The 9,843-nt window shown below is 34.6% G+C and overlaps 2 non-coding genes across 2 annotated transcripts; both read left to right on the top strand.

The window, feature by feature from the left end:
• Nucleotides 1-1,931: 1,931 nt before the first annotated feature.
• On the top strand, nt 1,932-2,038 carry LOC121216652 (small nucleolar RNA R71). Its single transcript, XR_005912831.1, has one exon. It is a non-coding gene; the product is annotated as a small nucleolar RNA R71 (small nucleolar RNA).
• Nucleotides 2,039-7,676: 5,638 nt separating this feature from the next.
• Nucleotides 7,677-7,783, top strand: LOC121216448 (small nucleolar RNA R71). The gene has a single exon (XR_005912631.1). It is a non-coding gene; the product is annotated as a small nucleolar RNA R71 (small nucleolar RNA).
• Nucleotides 7,784-9,843: the final 2,060 nt, after the last annotated feature.

The following is a 9,843-nucleotide window of genomic DNA, read 5'->3' as shown; positions in this document are numbered from 1 at the left end:
TGGGAAGGAAGTACCTTTAGTTCAAGTTTAGGTGGTTCTTCAATTGGCAACTTGGGTTGCACAAATTCTCTAACTTCTAACTCCAACGGTTCAAACCGTGTGGATTGAATAAAATTTCTTGGATTGGCTTCCATTAAAGCCATGTTTTCTTCACCTTCTTCATCCTCCAAAGGGTTAAGATCTAAGGCTTTCTCCAATGGATCTTCTTCAAAATTGCTTTCCATATAAACCAAGGTTTCTATCTCTTCCATAATTGAACGCTCCTCTGCCGGATCAGAAAATTTCATCGCTTTAAGAATGTTAAAGGTTACCTGATCATTTTGAACTCACATGGTGAGTTCTCCTTTCTGCACATCAATTAATGTTCTTCCCGTGGCTAAGAAAAGTCTCTCAATGATGATCGGCACTTCCTTGTGTGCTTCAAAATCTAAGACAATAAAATCAACAGGAAAAATAAATTTATCGACTCTTACCAAAACATCCTCGATCTTTCCTTCGGGATATGCTAAAGATCGATCCGCTAGCTGAAGCGTCATAGTTGTAGGTCTTACTTCATCTATCCCTAACATCTTGAAAATAGACTTGGGCATCAAGTTCATACTCGCTCCTAAGTCACACAAAGCTTTACCACATTAAAATTCACCAATGTTACAGGGTACAGTAAAGCTTCCTAGGTCTTTCAATTTCGGTGGCAATTTGTTCTACAGGAACACACTGCCCTCCTTTGTCAAGGCAACTGTCTCATACTTACTCAGTCGTTTCTTCTTGGACAGTATATCCTTCATAAACTTCACATAATTCAGCATTTTTTCTAAAGCCTCCACCAATGGAATATTGATGTGTAACTGCTTCAGAACATCCAAAAACTTCTTGAATTGCACCTCCTACTCCTGCTTGTGTTGCTGCAATCTTTGTGAATTTGGACGTGATGGAACTTTCGATTGAACCGGACAACTTTTATGAGTAGGTAAATCTGCATCCAAAGAAGATGTTAAAATATCTGAATTCACTAAGTTAGGTTTACCTTGTCAGACTTTGATGATTCTGATTACTTTGGTGTAGGAACTTCAACAGATGGTTGATTCTTCTCAATGGGCTTATCTTCGACATCAATCAATCGGGGTTCTAGAATTTTACCACTTCGCAATGCCACTGCCTTGATATGTTCTTTACCCAAATTTCTTGGATTCTTAGTAACGCTCAGCAAAGTTCCTTGCGGTCTATTACATAGCTCCGTAGCTAACTGGCCCATTTGGTTTTCTAAATTTTTTACTGTTGCTGCTTGGCTTTGGGTCAAAGCATTATTCTTTGCCATGTACGCTTTCAACAAGTTCTCCAAACTGTTTGATTTCTCAACTTGAGGTGGCTTTGGAGCTTGCTGATTAGACCCTTGAGATTGATTGGGTCTTTGCTGCAATAAGTTGTTGTTCGGTCCATTTCCTTGGTTGCTCCAAGAAAAGTTAGGATGATTACGCCATGAAGGATTATAGAAGTTGGACTAGGGTCTTTGTCCACTCCTATTTTGATATTGGTTCCCCACATAGTACACTAACTCGGGACTTGATGGACAATTCTCAAAAGAATGACCTTCCCCACTGTACACACAGGAAACTACTTCAAACTGACTTGGTGACTGAGCTATACAATTATTAGTACTATTAGCAGTTAACTGTTTTATCGTGTAAGAAATAGACGATACTTGAGCTAATAATGAAGTGAGGGCATCAACTTCATGAACTCCGGCTACACATCTTCCTGAAGTTGTTCGATTTGTGGGCCATTGATAGTTATTACTCGCGATCCTCTCGATTATTTCATAAGCCTCATTATAAGACATAGACAAGATTGCACCATTCGCGAAAGCATCTACCATCAATCTTGTATGTGCACTGAGACCATTATAGAATGTCTCCAACTGGATACAGTGAGGAATCCCATGATAAGGATAGTTACAAAGTAACTCCTTGAATTGCTCCCAAGCCTTATACAAAGACTCGTCATCCAATTGTTGGAAAGTTATGATCTCTCTCCTTAACTTAGCGTTTTTGCTAGGTGGGAAATACTTAACCAAAAATCTCTCTGCTAATTCTTTCCATGTAGATATAGAACTTGGTGGCAATGAATTGAGTCACATCGGCTATCTTGAATGAATCACTCACCTCTATAAATAATCGAAGGTGGAGATGTGGATCTTCTATGGGCATACCACTAAATTGGCCTAACGTTTGTCGCATTTGAAACATCACTATTTTTCAATTCAAACTGGGTTGCCTCAATATCTGGCCTTCTAATTCTTGGGTTTAACTCACTGAAAAGTGGCACAGCATATTATCTGATGCATCGATCCCCATCATCGGCAATGAGGATAGGATTTCATACATGATCAGCTTCATTACCTTGGTCTTGATTTTGATTCCCAAGGTCCATCTTAACTTGTCTTTGAGCTGTTTGTTCACGTCTTCTTTGTCTAAAAGTTCGCTCAATTTTAGGGTCTATAGGGAGTAAATCGATAATTCGATCTATGCTCATAAACACTTGAAAAGAAAATCACAAAAAATTAAAAAGAATAAGCTAGTAATGTTAGAAATAAATCAATTTTAAAATAAATAATTTCACAAAAAAATGACTATGACAACAGTTGACAATCCCCGGCAATGACGCCAATTGTAATGCGTTCATTTGTGCAAGTTTTCATAGTTGTTATCAAGTAATACGTAAGTATCGAGTTATCGTCTCCATAGGGATTGTATTTGTTCTAACCCACTTAATTTGTAAAATTATATTAACAAATTGGTAAATAAAAACATAATATAGTTGAGAAGTGGTGATTAAAATATATTAAACTAAATGCAGTGATCCCTAATGCAAATTATCCTAAGTATGCAAACTATATGAATAAAATGGATTTTAGTAAAATTAAACACAATTTGTAACAATTATAACATAAATAAACCAGGACAATTACTTTAATTAAACTTAATTTATGATCAACACGCTTAATAACATTCGGGAAACCATTCCATGGCAATTCTCTCTTTCATGAGTTTGGAAACCACATTAGGTCCTTTTAGAATCCTTTACTTAGTAAATACGCATTTTACTAATCCTTATTTACTAAGGGTTTCTTAGCATTCTTGTGAAGTAACAAGGACGTGTCAAGTTTGAAACAATTTAATCACACAAATCTAAAAACTATGCAAATAACAGAGCTTGGTCAGAGTTGTTACGCAACCTCCAATTTAATCGGGTCAGGATCTAAATTGAGCATGCACATTTCAATTATGTGTCCATTAGCCATTTCTTGTCAAGTCGCTCAGCTAATTCAAGTGTATTTCAATCACATATGAACGAAATAGAGACTTGATTTTAATTGAAAGCATGATCGATTGAGGCACAAACATTATAAGCATGAATCAGATAAATGTTATTTAATCAAGGCAATCATCCTAGCTTAAATAAAATTAAGCTAACATTGTTGTACACAAGAACAAAGAACACATAGAAAACATCTTTATATTAAATTAAAGAAAAGGAAGATTAAACCCAATTTAGAGTGGCTGTCACCCAAGACTCTGACTAATGAGGCTCCTTCGTTTCTTTGCTTTGCTCCTTTGTTGATGGCTCTCCAAGTTGGCCAACCAAGGGTCTTTAAGAGACTTAATTGCTAAAATCTCTATGAAGAGATGATGCTAGGCATGAGAAAGAAAAAAAACTTAGAGAATTTGGAGAAAAGAGAAAATGATGAATGATGAGAATGGATGAGGAATGATTGAGGGATGATGAATGAAGGAATGAGAGGGTCTTATTTATAGGTAAGAAGAGGGGGATAGTTTTCAAAAAATAGTGGATGTTAACCTCTTCAAATCTCCTCAAATTGTGGTCGGCCATGCGTAGTGGCTTTTGACTTGATTTTTGCTTGATTTTTAAGCAATTTTGGATGCCACACATCTCAGGACTGAGACTCGACCAATCGTAAATCTTCGGGCAAATCTCTAATTTCATCAACACTGCAAGGACCATTTGTAAATAAACCAAAGAATAGTTTAAATGGATAGCCATGTGTAGCAGAATATTGGGTTGATTTTGTCTCCAATTTGGATTATTTTGTATCAAACCTATCCAGGATAAATCAACAAGTTAGAGGACCAAAGAATAAAATTTATCCAATTTAATTAATTAATTAAAACCCAAATTATTAATGAAATATTTTAAAATGAATTATTAAATATAATTTTATATTTTATTATTTAATTTATTAATGCATGGCCCACTTTATGTCTTAAAAATATAATATATTTAAATTAATATAAAATAAGCCATTTATTGCATGAAAAATATATAATAAAGCATAAGATCACATTTTAATAATTTGTATGTCCTAATTTCATATTTTCACATATTTTATTAATTTATTAAATAATTACTTAGTTTTAACAACGGATTTAAGTAAAAAGGTGATAAATTACATAGGAAAAACCCTATATATTTTTCCGTTTACAACCATCCACTCAAAATATATAGGATCTAATTACCTACCAAACCCTTCAAATCTTGATATTATGCGCAATTAACACATTTAACTAAATAGTGATTAAGTTTTTTGACTATTATGATTTAGTCATTTTTACTTAATTAACTATCTAAAAGTTAAAATTTTCTAACCAAAATATTCATATGTAGAAATTTCAATATCGATTTGGCATCATTCGTAGGTAGACCAAGAACCTCAACCCACTTGGAGATATAATCAACTACTGCAAGTATGTATACATTGCCCCAAGAAGGTGGAAATGGACTCATAAAATCTATTCTCCATATGTCAAATAGTTCCACTTCTAAAATAGTTTACAAGGGCATTTCATACCAATTCGATAGATTTCCATTTCATTGACAACGATCGCAAGCTTGACAAAATTCATTAGCATCTTTAAACATGTTTGGCCAATAAAAACCAAATTAGAGAAAATTTGCAGCAGTTATCATGCCCCCAAAGTGTCCTCCATACGGTGTTGAATGACAATGATAAAAAACACTTTGAATCTCATCATTTTAAACACACCTCCGAATTATCTGGTCTGCACAATGCTTGAATAAAATGGCTCATCCCAATAATACTGCTTGGCATCATGGATAAACTTCCTTCACCCTTGATTGGTGAGCTCAGGTGGCAACGATCCACTAACCAAAAAAATTACGATATTGGCATACCACAGTAATGCCATGGCAACTAACAGTTGCTCATCTGGGAAATCATCCTGAATGTGCTGAATATTACCATCTTCATTTTCTACTTCAATTCAAGACAAACATTTGGTCGATAAATGGTAGAGGAAAATGGTCCTTCCTTGTTGCTATGTTGAGTTTCTGATAGTCTATACAAACCCTCCAACCTGTGACAGTATGAGTAGGAATGTGTTTGTTGTTATCATTGCTTACCCCGGTGACACCCCCTTTTTTAGGTACACATTAATAAGGCTCACCCAAGAACTATCATAAATTGGGTATATAATTCCAACATCCAACCATTTGATAATCTCTTTTTTAACAACTTCCTTCATAATGGGATTCAGTCTTCTCAGCTGCTCGATAGATTTGCCATGGCAATCCTCTAGTAATATCTTGTGCATGCAGATTTTTGGACTGATTCCTTTGATATTCGCAACCGTCCACCCCAATGCATTCTTAGATTTATTTAAAACATTCAACAATTGAGCCTCTTCATCTAATGTCAATGCTGTAGAGATAACTACTCGCAATATGTTGTTATCTCCAAACTAAGCATACTTCAGATGTACTAACAAAGGCTTGAATTCCAATGTAGGAGAATCTTCTATGGATGTTCGAGAAGGTTTAAAAGAACGACCTGATAAATTTAATGATTCAAAACTTCTCCTCAATCCATTCTAAATTTTCTTAGCTTTCATTAGTTCACCAAACTCTTCAATCATCTCTACTTCAATTAACTCAAATGAGTCTGCATCATCACTAGAATTATTGTGATAAAATTATGCAAATTCTTCCTGAGCTATTGTGTCAACAATCTCAATAGCATGACATTCTTGATCTATATGTCCACACTTCATGGCATCGAAAACATTAAAGGTTATCTGTTGATCATTAGCTCTAATTGTTAATTCACCTTTTTGTACATTAATTAATGTTCTACAATTTTTTAGAAAAGGTTTCCCAAGTATGATCGGTACCTCTTTATCATCCTTATATTCTAGAATAATAAATCAGCTGGAAAAATAAATTTTTCAACTCTTACCAACACATCTTTAATTTTACATTTTGGATGTGCATATGAACGATTAGGTAATTGGAATGTGACAGTTGTAGGTCTTGCCTTCCCTATTCCCAGCTTCTTGAAAATAGACATAGGCATTAGATTTATACTTTCACCTAAGTCGCATAATGTTGTGCCTGCATAATGATTTCCAATAGAGCAATGTATAGTAAAACTCTCTAGATCCTTTAGTTTTGGCGGCAATTTGTTTCTTAGCATTGTTGTAAACCCTTTAGTGAGAGCGACAGTTTCGAACTCCCCTAACCTTCTCTTATTTTATTAGATATCTTTCATGAATTTCACATAGTTGGGCATTTGTTCCAATGCTTCCACCAATAGTATGTTGATATGTAATTGTTTTAGGACATCCAAGAATTTTGTTAAATTGAAAATCTTGCATAGATTTGTGGAAATGCTGAGGAAAAGGTGGCTGTGACCTTCCTTGCATTTGTTGAGTTTGATTTACCGTGGCATTTTTATTGGAAATACAAGATGAATCTGCTTCAACATTTTTCTAGTTTCTTTTTTCTTTTGTAGCCTACTTCACTATTAGTTCTGAATTCTTCTTATTTGTGAAATCCGAACTACCTTCTTCAATAGTGGTGTCATTATCAACTTTTGGTAGCTGCGTACCACTTTTGAGTGTAATGGCTTTGCACTGTTCCTTCCCTTAAGATGATGAATATTTGGTATCACTCTGCAATGATTTGTGCGGTCTTGAGCTTAAGGCTTTTGCAATTTGCTCCACTTGATTTTCTAAAGCTCTTAAATATGCAACTTGACTTTGAATGATAGCATCATTCTTGGCCATGCATTCCTTCAATAAAGCTCCCATAGATGAAGAAATTGAAGCTAAATTTTTCTAAGTATATTGTTGTGGAACGGGCTGATTATATCTAGGTGGTGCACTCGTAACATTTTGTTGTATAGCATTACTGGAATTTTCCATTCCTTGGTTACTCCAACTAAAATTGGGATGTTGCTGCCAGCCCAGATTATATGTGTTGGAATATGGGTTGTTGTTGTTGTGATTCAAATTTCCCATATAATAAATTGAGGTCGGGTTTGATGGGCATTCATTAAAAACATGATAACATCGTTTCTTTCATTGCCTACAATGTAGCTGGTCTTTTCAATGTTTTAATCATATTCATTAAAGATGATACTTGAGCTGTTAGAGAAGTAATCACATCAAGTTCCATTGCTCCAGAAACTTTTCTGTCGGTCCCTAACGGGGTATTGATAATCATTGTTTTCTATCCTCTCCATAATTTCATATGCCTTATTATATGATTTATCAAGCAAAGTCCCATTGGCATATCTGTCAACCACCATCCTTGTATGCTCATTCAATCCATTGTAAAACATTTCTATTTGTGTCCAATGTTGAAAACCATGCATTGGGCATTTTCTAATTAACTCCTTGAATCGCTCCCATGCTTCATATAATGTTTCATGCTCATATTGTCGAAAGGACGTAAAATCGTTCCTCAAATTGGCATTCATGTTTGGAGGATTATATCTTCACAAAAACCTCTAACAATGTTCATTCTAAGATGTCATCCTACTTGACGGCAATACATTTAACCATGCTTCGGCACGATCTCAAAATGAATAAAGGAATAACTTCAATCTCAGGGCATCTTTAGGAACACCCTGCTACCTAAATAAATCGTAGACTTCCAAAAAGAGTCTTAAGTGCAATTGTGGATCTTCAGTAGGCAATCCACTAAATTGCCCTATAGTTTGTAACATTTGAAACATCAAGAGCTTTAACTCGAAATGTTATGATTGAATATGCAGCCTGAAAATTCCTGGATCAGATCATCCAAGATCGACACTACATGTTCTTTGATGGGAATGTCTCTTTCATCTATTATTCAAAGAATATCAGCATCCCTTCCATTCTAATGTAATGGCTCTTCTTTAACCTGATCATTTCTAATTCTTTCCATTTCTCCCAATTCTTTTCTCCTTCTTCTCAAGGTCCTCTCAAATTCTAGATCAAAAGAATACTCTTCAAGTGCAAAAATATCTCTACTCATGCACCAACAAAAATCTAAACAACTGCGTAAGCTAAACTAACAAAATTAAAGAGGCAACAACAAACCAAAATTTCAACAATATTGCCGATCCTCGACAACGATGCCAAAAACTTGTCGCATATGAATGTGTAATACGAATATGCAAGTATACATGTCTAATCAAGTAATAAAGTGATGAGTGAGTATGATCTCCACAGGGATCTGAATTGATTAAAAAAATTGGTTATGCTATTACTATGGATTTGACTAATTAAACTGTGCAAAAGATACATATGACAAATTGATGAAGAAAATTAATGAATGGATTAATTAAATCAATTATGAATGAAAAAATGCTAGGGCAATTGAAATGCTGTGGCAATTCTCAAAGAATAAGTGCAAAGGATTTGTATTGTTGAATGATAAAGGTTGGAATTACTCAGGTTTTATTTTTATATCATAATAATACCATGGCAAAATATTAACCACTCTACTGCTTAGGGATTCACTACTACAGTTTTCTTCTTTCAAAGACAAACTTGAAGCTATCATTCTGTGTTTTTGTATGTCTACAGAACTCAAGAATGATATCCAGACTGTTCTTCTTTTCCCTCTACAAATTGCAACTTCTACGTTTAGAGTGTTGCGAATATTCTTTCGAATACTCGCCTGTATCAACCGATAATAATAAAATTTATTTAATATTTTCAGAATTAAATCATATCTAACAACATATCATACAATTATCTATGTCCAGAGCTTGCATGCATGCATTTAAAATAATCACAAATCGAATGAAATAGTAATCTATTCAAAATCAGACCGTGGGTATTAAAGATAGTAAAAATTCACACAAATAATTCGAACCCAATGAGATTTAACTCATAGATTGGACATTCAAATCCAAAATAAAACCATTCCACATCATCATTCAAGTTTACGAATCATAATGATCAAATCAGAAAATAAAGGCAAAACTGCAAGAAGCTTTTGCTACTCTAGCTTTCACTTTAATACTGAAAGTTGATGCAAAACCCAAGGCACATTTCTCTTCCCTTTCCTTACGTTTGTTATTTTTTTCTCTATAAGCTGCTACCCTCTCCTCTCTTTTCCCTGAAATTTTCCACGAGAATTTGATGCAAATAAAAATTGCTCTCCAATTCCTCTGTCGCCAGAATTCTCGTCCCCTTGCATCTTTTCTCTTTCCTCTTTTATAGGGTATGTCCCTCCCTCTCAACACACACCTTTTGCTTCCTCTTTTTAATGTGGTTTATCTCATGCAAGTATAGTTGGCTAAGAGTGATGTGGACTGAGTGTTTCGTCATCTTTCTGGAATTGCCATGGCATTCTTGTTGGCAATCTAACCAACATTTTGCCATGGAAATATTTCACTTCATTTTCTTTCTCCTTTCTCTTTTCTCTTCTTCATCCTGTACCGACTGCCAACAATAACCAACACATTTTTCCCTAGTAACAAATAATGAAATTTATAGCACAATCCAAGCTTTGTTATACAATGTTCTAAAAATATCC

This window comes from Gossypium hirsutum, chromosome D04, assembly GCF_007990345.1.
Source record: "Gossypium hirsutum isolate 1008001.06 chromosome D04, Gossypium_hirsutum_v2.1, whole genome shotgun sequence".
NCBI lineage: Eukaryota > Viridiplantae > Streptophyta > Magnoliopsida > Malvales > Malvaceae > Gossypium > Gossypium hirsutum.
Note: the sequence above shows the minus strand (reverse complement) of the source record. Positions and strands in the feature narration are given on the sequence as shown.